The sequence below is a fragment of the Ursus arctos genome, unplaced genomic scaffold (genome assembly GCF_023065955.2).
Source record: "Ursus arctos isolate Adak ecotype North America unplaced genomic scaffold, UrsArc2.0 scaffold_2, whole genome shotgun sequence".
NCBI classification, from domain to species: domain Eukaryota; kingdom Metazoa; phylum Chordata; class Mammalia; order Carnivora; family Ursidae; genus Ursus; species Ursus arctos.
This window is the reverse complement of record NW_026622874.1, coordinates 1,217,026-1,233,686: the sequence shown is the minus strand read 5'-3', so window position 1 is coordinate 1,233,686 and position 16,661 is coordinate 1,217,026. Positions and strand designations below refer to the sequence as shown.

General features: G+C 42.9%; 1 protein-coding gene and 1 pseudogene across 2 annotated transcripts in view; one reads left to right on the top strand and one right to left on the bottom strand.

The window, feature by feature from the left end:
* RGS7 (regulator of G protein signaling 7) overlaps window positions 1-16,661 on the top strand; it is a 580,289-nt gene that overhangs the window by 92,834 nt on the left and 470,794 nt on the right. The gene's annotated exons all lie outside the window — the stretch shown is intronic.
* LOC113246841 (ribosome biogenesis protein NSA2 homolog) lies at window positions 1,728-2,877 on the bottom strand (annotated as a pseudogene).

Genomic DNA, 16,661 nt, shown 5'->3' with positions numbered 1-16,661 from the left:
AAATATTTTGGATTTGGGTAGTTTGGTGACATAATAAATGTTAAGTCTCCTTGAAAAACAGAACTGTGGAAAATAAGCAACAGAGATGCTTGGCCCTCTCTCCCCCTCTCATATCAGTGAAAAGGAGGCATTGGAAGGTCAGGGTGACAGGGACTTCTGTCTTACAAAACACCAATCTAATTATAAAATAATTGTAAATGATCAAGTGGGTACCCGGTTCCATAGGGAAAAAAAGGCCCACTTCTCTCTGCCATTTGCCCGAGGTAATATGAAAATTTAACTTACCCTCTTTTCAGTTCCCTTTCTCTTGTGTCTAATTCAATTAACAAAGGTCTCAGGACATCGGAACTCTAATAGGCAGTCATGGACTTGGTTCCAATTCCATTAAAACTGCCACCTGGTGTAGGCTGGAATATTTTGGCTGAAGAACCCGTCCAGAAAGATGAGTTGCTGTTCCGTCTTCTGAAGAAATATAGAGGAAAAGGGCAGCTTTGTGACATGAGCTGGGTTCTTAAGCATAAGTCTAGGAGCCTTCTCATTTTATGTCCTTCCTGGTTATTAGCAAGTAAACATTTTCTCAAGGAGCCAGTGTATTAAAGTAGAAACATGTGCAGGACAGTTGCGTGGTCTTGGTTTTAAATCTTGGCTTTGCCAGTGTTTATCTGTCCTGTTGTGGGTTAGTGGCTGAATCCTTTCACTTCAGTTTCCTTATCTATAAAAGAAAGAAAACCAGAAGTGTTTCCTGCGTAGAGCTGTTTGGTGGCAAGATGAGTCACCTAGGGAAGTGTCTCGTAGAGACCCTAACACATACTAGATCATCAATAAACACCATAACAACAGTAATAGTAATTATTATTCCTGTTGATTTAATTAAAATTATTAAACATCTTGTATGTGCCATGGGAACCACTGTGTTGTTAAATTTTTTGATAAAGGGAAAAGGGTGAGTATTTCCATGTCTTCCTGAAAGTTAGGGAGGCAGATTCCGTAGGCTGTTTTGGTAGTACCATTTTCATAACACGTACAATGTCCTTTCTAACATTACTTAGTCCTGTGTAGCTAGCTTCTCCTTTTTTTTTTTTTTTTGGCTAGCTTCTACTTTTTAATAAGCTCTTTGAAGTATTATCTTATATATCTCTGAAGTCTGTACAGTTCCTTGAATATTATGTAAACTAAATAAAGCCTTTGAATCTGGGAATTTCAGAAGTGAAAGGGAACTTAGAATTTGTCCACTTTTTCATTTTGCGGATGATGAAATTGAGGATTAGAGAAGTAACACAATTTGTCTGTAGTCACACAGCTTGAATTCAGGTCTTTATTTGTCTTTTGATGGCTTTTTCTTTTATTTAATTTTTATTTATTTACTTATTTTAATTTTTTTAAGGTTTTTTCATTTATTTTAGAGAGAGAGCACACGCCATTGAGTGGGGGAAGGGGCAAAGGGAAAGAATCTCAAGCAGACTGTGTGCTGAGCACAGAGCCTGCCACGGGCTCGATCTCAGGCTCCTGACATCATGACCTGAGCTGAAAGCAAGAGTCCAACACTTAACGGACTGAACTGCCCAGGCGCCTCAATCTACTTTTTACAATAGAATAAGCAGTTCTCTTGATTCCTGCAGATATGGAAGGCTGTTCGGTGATATTCAGAACCACCGCAGTAATGGTGGTTTTCCTGATTCGTGTGTAGTCTACGGTAATTACAAGGCATTTCTAGTCTCAAACTGCTGTCAAACCAGTAAGACTGCATTCAGGCATCCATCATTTTCAGGATGTTGGTAACCTGGGCATCTTTCCCCCAAATAACCTTGTCTCCTTGTGTTACAAGGCTCAGCTCACTCACGTTCACCTCCAGGACAGTACCTTTGGTAATAACACCCAAAGTTGTACATAGTGGGGAAGAGGGTTTCTTTCTTACACCAAGCACTTGTAGGCAAAATGTGGCTTTCACTTCAGGATGTGTTACATGGGCCTTTTTGACACATAAGCCCCTTGGCCTAATGAATCGTTCATAATTAGGTGGTTTTCGAGTAAAGCCATCTCCAACAAAGCAGACCTAAGTAACCATCCACTTCCATGCTTTCTTCCTTCTCTTTCCTGTTTGAATAACTTTTAATACTTCTTTTTCCCTGGGCAGGAACCTTGGGCAAAGGAGCTCCCATTTCTCTGCTTTTTCTTTTCGTTTTTGTTGAATCATATTGAAAAGTACTTTAGGTGGGGACTGTCCCTCCCTGGCCAGTAGATATGCAGATGCTGCTCCTTGTGGAGTCTTCCCGTCATTCTTCTGTTCAGTGTTTCTCTTTTCATGCACCTTTTTTTTCCCCCCCAGATTTTATTTGTCTATTTGACAGAGAGAAAGAGAGAGAGAGCGTGAGAGCACAAGGGGGAGTGGGAGAGGGAGAAGCAGACTCCCACTGAGCAGGGAGCCTGATTAGGGGCTGGATCGCAGGACCCTGGGATCGTGACCTGAGTCGAAGGCAGGCGCTTCACTGACTGAGCCCCCCAGGCGGCCCTCTTGTCATGCGTCTCGATAGTTTATTCTCAGCATGGCGCTGCTCGTGGTAGAGCTTAGCTTTCTGACCAGTCATCTTTTTTGCTTTCTTTGAATGTTCATGAGGCTCTTGATCTTGCTTCTTTCTCTTTTTCTCATGGTGACCGAAGGATAGCCATCGCACTTCCGGTGTCACTCGTATGTTTGGTGGCCCAGTGATGGACACAGAGCCGCTGGGTACAGCTGCTGGGACACCAAGAAGCTCTCGATTTTCGTGCATCACAGACCTGTGAGCTGACTCCACACAGTGTGTGATGGAAACGAGACAGTCCCGAAACGACCAAGTCCAGATAAAGCGCGACACGTCGTTTCTGAGCTCTGTTCTTCATGTTTTTTCTCTCTTTTCAAATAAACGCAGTCAGGCCTTGTGTGTAGTTCGATGTCAGTAAGGAATCAGCACCCTGGTCGCTCCATGGCATCCTTGGGTTACCGCAGGATGCCTGACTGCTCACGGGAGATGGTTATGGGATTGCGTTTCCCTGCCCCTGGACTCTCGTTTGGAGAGGAGCGATAAGGTGTGGAGCGTGGTCTGCCCCACTGTGCGAGTAGCTCTGTGCTTGATCTGATCCTGGCTGGAAATTGTAGGCGGATGAAAACACAGAGCGTGGTGCCCGACGGCAGTACTGTCCCACGGAACTTCCTGCCTTGGTGGAAAGACCCATGCTTGGACTGGCTGATATGGCGGACACCAGCACGGGGGCAGTGGAACACTTGAAATGTGACTCTCCCTGGACATGAATCTTAAATTACACTTAATTTTAAGTGATTTAAAATTAAATAACCCCCTGTGGCCAGTGATCATTATATTTGACAGTGTTACGGAGCAAAGAGCTTTGGGGAAACAGCATCCAACCCAAGAGAAGAGATAAAAGAATATGCTGTCCCTAGGCTGACACTGGGCACACGGTGCTTGCAACAAAGTTGGGCTCAACAAATGATTTTTAAAGGGAATTAAATAGAAGTGAAGTTTTGAAGGAAGACCGTAGCCTGATAAGGAGATGGTAGATATTAGGATGAAGGAGTAGTTGGTTTACTTATTTATTTTGTCATCCTGTGGAAACTTTCAGTGTCAGGAGAGGGTGGCTCTGCCAAGGCGAGAAGACAGTGGCTGTGCGACCGAAGCCTGCAGGCACCGGCCAGCAAGGGCGCTCGCGGGCGCTTGGATGACGCGCCGATGTCAGAGGCCTTTCGGCTGCTCCCCATCTTGTGGCATCTCAGAGACGCATTCTAGCCATTCTAATTCCTCACAAGAACGAGAAAAAACGAGCAGCTTCCCCGTAAAAGGGCTTTACAGTGGTTGGAATCCTTGTTGAGGATTTAAAATTGGGGTATAAGGAATCCCCCCCTTTTTTCTTTTTAAGCTCACTTCTCTTTCCTGCGTCTGAGAAAGTCGGAAGGAAGCCGAGAAGCCCATGGGGACGTAGCATTGAGAGAGGGCTGGGCCTCCTGGTCGACCCGCAGGGCTGGCTGCGGGTTCCTGGGCACCCCGCACTAGCTGTGCCAGCGTGGGCACCCTTCTCACCTTCTCTGAGTTTCATTTCTGTCGTAGAATGACAGAGACTGTGTCACAGAATCTTGGAGAAGGTGAAATGAAATGTCAGTGAAAATGTGTGATGGAGAGTGACTGACAGTTAATACTTGTGGACGCTTTTTGGGAATTGCGGAAATTACTGAGACTCCTTAAAAGAGTGAACTTTGCAGAAGGCTTCCTGATAAGTCTTTCCCGGCTTGCCAAGTGTCCCCATGGCTGTGGGTCATTGAGAAGCTCAGTTGACATGATTTCCCCTGTTTGGTCGTTGCTGGAAGATGTCAGAAACAATATAAATCTACATGACCTTCTTTGGCCACTCAAAGCTTTTGAATGTCAGGCCGACTGATTCAGTAGCTGCTTTTTCTCTTGTTCAGAAATCCAGGAAGATTTTTCACCCCTATTTAAGATGACATATCCCAAACATTTTGAAGAAAATTAAGTGCCACATAGAAAGAACACATTTTACCAACATTTCTGTCACCAAACTTTTCTAGGTACATTTGCTCTGGTATTTAAGGCCATGTGTCACTTGCTCTGGGTTATAACTTCGTGTTTTGTTCTGACTTTTGGTTTATTGTTAATTAGAATAGTTGCCATTTATTGAGTGCTTACCTTATGTCCGCTTCTCTACAAATATTACCCATCTTCCTTAAAACAGCATTGCATGTTGGTTATTAGTGTCCTGTTGGTCTAAGCAGACAGCTGACACTGACCCCTGCAGGCTGCCCAGGATCGCCGGGGGTTAGTGGCAGAGCTGGTGCTCTTCGTGGAGGTGGAGACGCCTGTCTTTCACTGCTGTGTTCCCAGCACCTACAAAAGTGGCACGTACTTGTGTATAAATGCACGGACGAGTGAACGGACAAACAAATGAGTGCTTCGTGCAAAGACCCTGCTGTTGCCTCTTCGTCACATTGCTTCCAATTAAATTAGCGAACAGTCACGACACTCCGAATTTAGTTCCTTTCACTCCATGTGCACTGAGCCTGGGCTCTGTCCCAGCCCCGTCGTCGGCCCTGGGGACAGAGCCGTGGGCAAGGCAGACAGCCTCTGTGCCCTCATTGTGCTTATGTCACGGTGGCAAAGACAGATGTCAAGCAACTCATCAGGCTGATGAGTGACGTGAAAGGGGAAGAGCTGGGTGATACGGAAATGTATTCATGTTTGGTCACCTGGTTCCTAAAATAACTTCTATGTTGATCTGTATCTTCTTGTTGCCGACCTGCGTGCCTAGCACAGCGCCCGAGGTCATACAGCTTCTGACGCTTAGTGAGTCCACAGTCAGGGAACTGAATGGAGCTAAGCTAATGTTGAAAACGCTCAGGGCTTTACTGAGACAACTGAGGCAACGGTGTTGATCTTGTTCCTCAGAAGACGAGGTGTCTCCTTCCATAGGTTGTCAGTCAGGCCACCCCCATTCTGGCGACTCGGGGTTGATGAGGCTGTCCTTCGCCAGCAAGAAAGGGGAGAGAGAGAAAGGTGCTTGTTAAGTGAGCTTAAGGCTTTGCAGTCAGACTCCTGGATTAAAACTGACGTAATACCTGTGAATTTGAACCGGATAACTTTGCTTCTTTGAGTCTCCGTTTCCTCATCTGTGAAATGGGGATGGGAATAGGTTATTCTGAGGAGCACATCAATAGTGCATGTAAAGCCTGGATGAGTCAGAAACATTCAGTATATTTTAGCTCTTTCTTAAAAAAGCCCAAAGGAAAGGAACTGGGTTTCCCTATAAATGGAAGTGGAAATATCTAGGGAGCACTTCCCTTTGAAAATTTTCTTTCTTACACATATTTTAGAATTTGCTGTTCTTCAGTGCTCTTGATAATTTTGTTAAAAATTGTTTCATACCATAAAAGTACAGTAAAAATCACCTAAAATGTTCAATTATGGTACAATTCAAACAGATACATCATTAGAAAAAATAATAGAAGGGGCTGCATGTGCCATCACATAGTGTAACAGTCGTTAACCACGGGCAAATCGTGTTTCGTTTGCGCTTCACCACGGACGCTGCCCCCGGGGGATTATTTTGAGGCAAATCTCAGAAAACATATCTTTTAAGGTCTAAATTCCTTCATATGTGTATGGGGTACTTCCTTTTAAGGAAGATAAACGTAAATGAAATGATAATTATTCTTTTATTCATCCTGAGTCCTTCCTATGATGGCACATCCTACTCCGGGAGTTTTTTTAATTTTTTAAATATTTGCCCAAAAGGGTCTGTCATCTTTCTTTTTTCTTTTTTTATTGTGGTAAAATACACATATCATAAAATTTACCATTTTAACCATTTTTAAGTGTACAGTTCAGAGGCATTAAGGATATTCACAGTGTGGTGTAACCATCACCACCCTCCACCTCCCAAAACTGAAACTTGCACCATTAAACACCAATTTCCTAGTCTTCTCTTTCACCCCTGGCAGCCGCCAGGCCACCTTATGGATGCGGCTGCTCTTGGGACCGCATGTAAAGGGAGTCGTAGCGTCTTTGTCCTTTTGTGGCTGGCTTCTTTCCCTCATATGATGTCCTCAGGGTTCATCCATGCTCTGTTACATATCAGAATTTTCTTTCTTTTTAAGGCTGAATACTGCACCGTATGGGTCTATGTCACATTTTGTTTGAATGTCATCTGTCGCTGGGCACTTGGGTCGCTGCCCCTTTGGCTGTTGTGAATAATGCTGCAGCGAACACGGGTGTGCAGATGGCTCCTTGAGTCCCCGCTCTCCCCTCCGGAGTTGGAATTGCTGGATCGTATGGTAAATGTATCTTTAATTTTTTTGAGGAGCCGTCGTACCGATGTCCTTAGTCGCTGCAGCATTTTACATGTTACGGAGCACAAAGGTCGTAGGTCTGCACACCCTCACCAGCACTTGTTACCTTTGCTAGTAGTCGTCCTAACGGGGACTAAGTAGCATCTCGTTGTGGTTTGGATTTGCGTTTCCCTGATGCCTGAGCACCTTTTCATGTCCTTATTGGGCTTTTTCATATCTTCTTTGGAGAATCCATGAGCTTTCAGATACAGATTAGATTGTCTCAGGAATGGTTTTGACCTATGAACTATATGACCATTTAGATTTCTGTCTAACCAAAATTCTGTTATTTTTGCTTGGAATTCTGAGCTAGATTTTAATAATGGGGAGATCTTTAAAGTCATTTCTATTCTTAGCTTCCAGGTTTTTAGCTAAGAGTGAAACCTCCATAATTGATTCTTTTAGGTGGTAGTGATGAAACTTGATGAATAAAAAATAAATAAAATAACAAATTTAAAAATAAATTACATTTTATTTTAGTCTGAAATAACCGCATTTTGGGTTGTTGAGATGGGGCAGGATGTCTCACATCTCTTAGAGAATCTTGTAAATGCTTTAAAGAATATCCCAGACCCTCTCAAAATTATAATATTCATTGTCCTTCTTTGGCTTTTATATAGTCTCCCCACACTTTTTTTTTTTTAAAGATTTTATTTATTTATTTGACAGAGATAGAGACAGCCAGCAAGAGAGGGAACACAAGCAGGGGGAGTGGGAGAGGAAGAAGCAGGCTCATAGCGGAGGAGCCTGACATGGGGCGGGATCACGCCCGGAGCTGAAGGCAGACGCTTAAGGACTGAGCCACCCAGGCGCCCCTCCCCACACTTTTATTCCCAGTGCATTAAGTTTGGATAACAATAGTGAATATAGAGCATTCATTCTGTCCTGAAGATAAGAAGACAGATATATTTATGATTATAACTAGAAAAGGTAATTTCAAATGGATCTCTCCTTCCCTCTTAAATCTTGGCCTTATGCAGTTATTTCTTTATTTTTAGAACATTTCTTTTAATTTTAATGAAGTCTCCGTACAGGTCATTTGGGCTGGGAGTTTTAATGGCTTGAATCCAAAGCAGTTTATCTGTGGGAGGTGAGTTCTGACTCTCCCCACTAACTAGCACTGGATTACATATGGCCTTAAAACTCAAGTGATAGTCTTAGTCTGAAAACTTACTAGAAGCAAATAAGTTTATTTGTACCATATTGATTTGTTTGACTCAAAGCTCATGGTCTGTCCTTGACATTTCCGCATTAACAGCACTCTGCGTTTACATGTGGGCACGTGGCCACTGCAGTGATGGCCCCATTTCCTAGGCTCCCGAGACCTGCGAGGCATGGCCGTGGGATGCCTTCTGGCCGATGAGATGTAAGCAGAAGAGATGTGGCTAGCATCTGAGACATGCCCTTTAAAAAGAAGGATCTACCTTTCTCTTTCCCCTTTCTCCTTCTTGCCGGCTGGCATCCAGTTGTCTTGGCCATGAAATGGAAGGCGATGCGTGTGGATGGCAGAACAACAAGCGGGAGTGGACCTGGGTCCCCGATCACTGTAGCGTCAGCACGCTGACTGGACTTGCCTGCGTGAACTTTCATGTGAGAGGAAATCAACGTATGTCTTCTTCTTCTACTGTTTGCAAGATTTTATTTTTTTTAAAGCAGTCTTAGAGATTTCCCAATTAGCCCCTGCCCCTACATAGAGTCCCCTATTACCAACGGGATTCCCCAGAGCAGTACATTTGTTACCAAGGACGGGCCTGCACTGACACGTCGTGATCTCCCAGAGTCCACAGTGTGCTGTGGGGTTCAGTCCTGGGGCGACACCTTCTGTGGGTCTGGACAAACACGTCATGATGTGCATCTATCGTTATTATTTGTACAGAGTTTTTTCGTTGCCTTTCTTCTCTTCAAGATATTGTGATTTTCTGTCAGTTGCAATAAACCCAAATTCTAACCAATTCAACAAGTATATCCAGTGCCTTTTATTTCACATCTGTAAGATGGTAACAGGGCTCAAGTTTTATTTGAAATAGAAGTTTTTGTTTGATTTTAAAAACAATCTATTTGCTGTCTAGGAATAAATCTAGTTTCTTTGAAACAACTTAATTGAGAAATTTGGACTTAGATTAATTATGCATATGGTTTAATTTAATTCAGCAAATGCTTATTGAGCAATTATTATGTGCCAGGCAATTTACCGGGAAGTGTCAGGGGATAAAGAATCATTGATGACGATAATACGCTCTTTACCAGAGCAGTTTACGGCGTCAAGATTGGAGGATCCGCAGATTCACGAGTAATTTCCCTACACACACACACACACACACACACACACACACACATTCTCCTAAAATTGGCAGTGCAGTTACTTGGTTTATAAAAATTCCTGTTTTCCTATAAGGAAACGGAGGCCTGGGAAGGTTATTTGCCCGTGTCAAAAAAACATTGTAAATGAAAACCATATTATTTATTTTACTGCAAATTAAATATGGCAAGGGTAAGAGGAAAAACTTTAAAGAATATTTGAACTTCTCTCTTCACCCTAGAACTTGGTTACCCTACAGCGGAGCGTGCACAGAGGGCTCTCTTGCAGTGTCTTTGCTTGCTTGGAAGTTTGGCTCACTAAAAATGGGGTAATTTTATATAATAAAACAAAAACTGCTTACAGTTGTAGAGCTAGGCCAGGACTGCATGGAGTTATTTGAACATGACATGTTAACCTTGTTTTATGTTTGGAAGCATTTCGTTGACACATCTATGAAAACCAGTATGAACTGCCCACCTTGGTACCATCTGTGGTAGGACTTGTTCATTCTTAACCATAGAAATGAGGTCCTGAGCTGAATTTTAGCCAAGAATTAAGTAAGTGCAATGAGAACCCTTTATCTGTAACGATTTATTCCACCAGTCCATGGTGCCTCAGTATATAAAAAATATCTACTCAACATAGCAAAATATGGGCATTTCCGCTATAGCACAATACAGTCCTTTAAAAAAACCACATTTTGCAAAAACACACAGTATAAATAACTGCCGTTTTAAGGGAAATAGAATTGGAATAGATCACTCTAAACATTTTAGCCACTCAAAACATTTGCTGTTATAATTTAACATTAGCCAGGACAATAGCGATCTTATTAAAAATAACAGCACAACTATAATAACCTGCTAACTTCCCTCTAAATAAAGGAATCACAGGGTAATACAAGGCTTTCTCTCTAAAAGGCAAAGGAGAAGGCAGCTCGATGGAGGAGTAGATAAGGAAGCATTGGGTCTGCCAAATTCTGAAAACAAGGACAGAGGGACATTAGCATCAGAATTTGCAGGTAGGGGAGCAGGGAGAGGCTTTGCACAAAATGGTCTGGCTCCTTCTCTAGGCTTTGCTTGTTTGTTTTGTGCAAATATCTGAGAGGAACGTGCAGTAAACCCTTTTGAAACCTCACGTGTAGCCAGGTTGAGCCAGTAGGAAGGGCAGGCCACGTGGGCAGTGCTGCATTCTGTCGCGGCTTGCTGCACCCACCCGTGTGTGTGTGTGTGTGTGTGTGTGTGTGCGCGCGTGTGTGCACGCGTGGGGCCTCTGTGTCGTGATAGCACAAAATATAATGTGCTGAGAACTGCCGGTGGGGCTTCCGTGTTGGACTGACACATTTCCCTGGTTTACCAGTTGTGTGTGGGCTAACTCTCGTTACGGAAGTACACCATGCGTAAAATCCACCATCCATCAGAAGACCATTGAACCCTCACTGTCAGACTGGGGAGCCTGCCGAGTCAGGGCGAGAAACAAAATGAATGTGTTTGACAGAAGGGTGGTACAAGGAAAGGAGGCAGAGGAAACGAACAGGGGGCTTAGGGCAGGTTTGGAAAGGGGAGGTGAATATGTTGTGAACCCGCCATATGCCGAGTTTGGTTTTGTTTGAGTTTCGTAGCGGCCCCATGAAGTAGGTATTGTTCCCCCATTCTCCACAAGAGTTAATGAGGCCCAGAGAAGGTGAGGATTCTGCCCTAAGGCCACACAGAAGGAAAGTGGTGGTGTCAGGATTTGAAATCGAGTCAAGACTGGGCGATTCCTTATTGGATTGGAATATGGAACCTGAAGTCCATGTCTTGAGGGCAGTGGACTAGCCTTCTGTGGCCTCGGGAACTTGCGGGGAGCTTGTAAACCCTCTGAGCTTCTTTCCGCTCACATACAGAGGGGACAGGGACAGGCACGCCAGAGGGTGATTGTGACAATGATACATGATAAGACACGTGGAAGTGCTTCGCAAGTGTTCAGACATCATGCAGCAAGAAGGCATTTTATTTTCCTTCCACGGAACTTCCAGCTCTTTTCATTAAAAATAGTTCTAAATATCAGTGGTTTTTAAGATTGTGGGCTTCATGGTGTATATAGTCACAAGTGAAAAAAGGAGAGAGAGGAAGGGTTTCTGGGATGAGGCATAGCTGCTCGGTTCCAGAGCAGAATCCATCTGTGCATCGAGAAAGCTGAAGGAGGGACCGCGGATTTGCAGCAGCAGACACTGCTGAGGTCTAACCGCACAGCCACACAGTGGCATCTCCCGGAGTGCGTCTAGGGGCTTGGCAGCGGCAGGAAGATTCTTGCGGGGTCCCTGTACTTGATTTAGCGATCGTCTTCCTCCTTGTGCTCCCACTTCCCTCTCCTTCCGTGTGCAGACACGGATGACTGAGCACTTGAGCTGATGGAGGATGTGTGGTGAGAGCTGCCCTGGGAGGTATTTTACAGGTGACAGAAGGTCTTACGGCAGTGAGGGTGGGGCTCGGGAGAGCGCAGGGCCGACTGAAGCCTTTCTGCGAAGTGTTGCCTTTCCCAGCTCTACCTGGACCTGGGGCTCTAAAGCTAATTTGATGTGCCTTTAAAATGTTTTGGTTTCTCTGCTCCTTAAGTAGTTCTGGTAATGCCAGGACTGCCTCGTAGGAATGGTCTCGGATGAGGACATCAGTGCTAGTGCTGATCTAAAAATACTCTTTTTATTCTTTTTCATTTAGTCCATTTTTTGTATCTATGTGAGATGGTAGACGTTAAGTAAAGTAATTGTGGTCATCATTCAGGTAAGTCAAGTCATTATACTCTATACCTTAAACATACACAGCGGTATATGTCCATTATCGCTCTATTAAAATGGGTGAAAAGTTAAGGATTAAAAAAAAATACTCTATAAAAAAGGTTGAATGCTAAAAACGTATAAAGAAGAAATAAAATTAATCATAATCCCATTGCTTTAAGATAACAACTGTTAAGTGTTTGGTTTGTTCTTTTATATATGTGTGTGTGTGTGTGTAAATTTACACTGATACGAGTATCAGTGTAAATTGAGGAGTGGTGCACTGCAGTCAGCGGCTGCTGGCTTGCGCCCTCTCCCCTGGTCTGCATTCGGTGACGGCAGGTTGGCAGATTGAAATCGGCCATGGTAGGAGTACTGACAGCACGGGAGCTCCTTCACCCTTTTCTCCCGTCTTAACTGTTGCGGAATGCTTACCAGCACACCACTGTGTGCGTGCGTGTGTGTGTGTGTGTGTGTGTGTGCGCGCGCTTTCTTCTTCTTCTTCTTCTTCTTTTTTTTTTTTTTTAATATTTTGAGCCCTTTAAGAACAGGATCTGGGTCTGATTTCGGTTTGTGTCCCAACAGAAAGGAACACGTTGCCTGACAGATTTACTGGGTATTTCATAAGTGTCTGACAGATCAAGGATGGTATGAAGGAAGGAGTGGTTAGAATTGTGGTTAAAATTTTTGCAACAGAGTCGATACATTTGTTGACTAACATTTTATTAGTAAGTAGTTCTATAAACCAAGACCAAAGGGACGGTTTTACAGTTTGCTGTCACTTGTTGAATTAATAGCAGTGACATTTGTGCTAATTCCAGGAGCATTAAGCAGCCAAGTAAGTCTCCACAGAGTAGAAGCTAATTGGACTCACCCGGAGTCCCTGGTCTGTTCTTGTGGTCATCACTAGCTGGTTGGCTTGGACAGTCTGTCTGGGTCCTAATTCCTCGGTTTGTGCAAATGCATGTATTCTGCGCGTGTGGGAGGGGGATAATTGACGTACAGATGATTTCTAAGCAGTGCTAAGTTGTCAAGATGTGTGTCAGGGTGCCAGAGAAACTTCTCACTCCCCCAGTAACCTGAGAGGTAGCTCATCTCCAGAGGTTATAACCCCCTGCCCCCACCCCTGCCCCTTACAAGTAGGCTCAGTCTGCAATTTCTCATGGCGCTCTCTAACTTTATTTCATTTAGCCCTCCTTATTAGTGTGGAGATTGGAATAATCAATGTGCAGGAAATTAATTGCCCCATGGACATCATTTTTGATCGTTTGGAACATTAGACTGGCAGAACCCAGTGCCCCTGCCTGCTGATTGTTAATGACTCCTAATATGCCATAATTTAATAATGCTTGTGGAAATTTTGCTTTCTTTTGTATCTGCGTATATTAAAGGGTTTTTGCCTAACTCAGTGGATAATTCTTGAAGTGATTTTATAACTAGAACTACTGGTAGGGCCTTTTTGACAAGACATCTCCCTTTTTATTGCAATTTCCTGTTTTGTAAAAAATATAGAATGGTCATACTGTGCAAAGGAAACAAAAATCCTGGGCTTTCTTATGCTACTTTAAAAAATCTACAGTATGGAAGGAAAGTTGTGTCAGTTGAGTGAGTTTTGCTGTTTGGGGGAAATGCTCAGTGTGCCCCTCCCCACCGATTGCCCTGTAATATACAAAAGAGCTTTTGACTCGAATGCCCGGAGGAGCTTCCCCTCCAGAGAGGGGCCCCAGGGGCATGTGTGTGGTAGGACTGTCACTGGTATTTTTAAAGCATTACATGGTCTAGAGTGATCTTTGTAACCCAGCCAACCTTGTGACTGAGGATGAATCCTGATGTTTCAACCACTGCCCTTGCAATTAGTGGAAACCTTAATTACTCTTTTAAGGGAAAAGGTTTTTAACTCTTCAGTTCACTGCTGTCTTCTTAGTGTCAGTCTAGAAGCTGAGAATTCAGAAAAGCTTTTATTTGTCTCATCTGTCATCTGCTTATTCAAGATAAACATTTGATCTCTGGTATACCTTTTTTTTTTGAAGGGATTAAAACACTTTCCAAAATATATATATTGTATTATATATACAATGTATATTACTGACTTATTCCACGGATAGATTTCTGAGCAAGTTCCTTTGTGGTTATGGCTTTTGTTTTGTTTCAACATTGCAGAGCCAAACAGTGTTCATGAGACCATGATATTATAATTGCTATTTATGTAGAACTTTCACAGAAACTGATCAAAACAGAGAAATATCAAGGACTACTTTTTGTAGACATAAGAAGCTAAGTTACAGAATAAAAAGAACATTTTTGTACTAAAAAAGAAATCTAAAACTCCAAGTGGCCTTTTAATAATCTTGTTAATAGATCTCTGCATAGTATCTCTGCAAATAGTTTTGGTATTCTTACACAAAAGTAAGAAAATATAGAGTATTACTTTAAATCATTGCTAAATTATTGAGATTTAAAGAGTCAAATCATGCTTATTAGGCATAGTAAAAGATTGCCATAACCTAACATTTAGGTACATTTCAAACTTTACAAAGTGCTTTTATAGAAGTCATTTCTTTGAAGCCCTCCCTCCTATCCTGTGGGAGTTATTATCCTTAGTTTATTGGGCAGATGAGAAACCTCAGTCTCAGACTTAGCCAAGATTATAGACGTGGAGACACGAGCTCAGGGTTTCTAATTCACAGAGTAGTTCCCATTCTCCCATTCCAAGTCTTTTCCTGTCCCCCAACCCCTAGATGTTATTCTGAATGTATCTGTTCCGATGGACTCCAAGTAAAGATTGAAAGGATCCAGAATAGACACATCCAGTTATCACTGGATTACCTGTGGCAAATTTTCTCCTGTGAAGACGTAGACTTTGGGAAGTTACTCTCATCTTAGTAACCTCATGTCACCAACTGAGTGTTTTTCTGTCAAAACCAGGAGTCTAGCAGGCCTTGAGAAGTCAACGGTGGAGAGCTGAGGGACACAAATAAGTACTGTAGCGGTCGATGCCTTTGAGGAGAGCCTCGGTCTGTCTCTCTGTTGACCTGCTTTGGAGATTCTTTCTAAACTATAACTCCTGAATTTCTTCTCTGTGAAAGAGCCTTCAAAGCAGAATAAAACCTTGTGTTTGTTACCCATTTCCCCAAGGTGGGGAGTGAACTGAGGCAGACAGGAGGGCATAGTCCCAGACATCATCGCTCACCATTTTGGAATGAAACTCTCTGTCTTTGGCAGGAGGCCATGAAAACAAAGGCTGGTGGGGAAATGGGCTACCTGTTGCATTCCTATAATGTCAGACACCCTACTATATGGTTCAGAAGTTGAAGTTTTAATTTTTTTTCTTGGTCCTGTTCATATCCATTTGTGGGGGAGGATTCAGAAGCTTTATTTTATTGGCATTCCAACTAAACTCTCCAAGGAAGTTTAAGCCTTCAGTAAATTTCTGTTTCTCATTTGCTTACAGACATGCAAATAGGAGAGCTGCACCACAATCAAGTTCTGAAAACAGTTTGCACAATTAATTAGATTTTCTCTAAAAGGAGAATGTTTCACTGTCTTAGACATTTCCTAAGCAGAGTGTGAAGGGACCATGCAAGTTATCTAACTCACTCCTCCCTTCCCAGCTCCCGTCTGGGGGACCTCCATCAGTAGAACAGAGTTCACTTCCTCAGGAGGAAGCCATGGTTGGACACCGCAAACCATTATAGATTAGTTCCTTACATTAACATAAAATCTATTTTTCTGGCACTCTTTCCCGTGGTTCTCATTTACATTTCCAGATTTACACGAGACCCAAGCCCTCATTCACACAAGAGCACTTCACCTATACAAAAACAACAGTCATGGTTTCCCAAGCCTTCTCTTCCAGGATTAATGTTTCTGTTTCATGTAGCCCTGTCGCAGCCCATGATGTGGTTTGCGGATCCGTTTCCCTACTTGTTGGTCTTCCCTGGAGGAGCTCTAACAGGCTGATGCCTCACTTACTTCCAGCCCTGTGCTTACAGTTTTCACGACCATGTCTCATATGATTACCTTTTAAAACCGCTTGGTATTTTTTGGAATAAATGTTTAAAAGTCAATTCCATAGACACATCAGGACTGGAGCGCAGCCTGGGGGTGCAGCCGGTGGGAGGGAGATTTCAGCATGAAAGTAACCCCAGAACAATTTTAGGAACTCGATTGCACTCTCTGTCCATTACGAGTTTAACCTTTCAGGGCCAACACAATTCTTCCTCCATCTGCTGAACTCCCCCCAGCATTTTATTGATGTTTCTCTTTGACACTGATCATTTTTCATCACTGTGTTACCATAAATCTTTTTCCTGTGTGTGAATGAATGAATAATTACCTTCTGACTCCCTGACTGAGGATATCTGAATAGAAGCTGTGTTGCCCGATCTGCTTCTTTGTAAAACATTGCTGGTCACACTTCCAGCTGGCCAGTAAAATTGCCCAAGACTAGTTGTTTATTTATTCTCTCATGTTAGAGAGACTGTGGATTAGATGAGACTAGTAAAAAACATGCAGAAATAAAATAGTAGAAATGATTGCTAGATCCCAGGTCTAAAACTTAGACTATATAAGGGAATAAGTAATAGTAATAATAATAATAACACTAATAAGAACATCAATAACAACATAATAGCTAAACTCTACTTTTCTTTACCACATGGGTGGCATTGTGCTAAGCACTTTACATATGCTATATAATTTAATCCTTGAACTAGTTACAG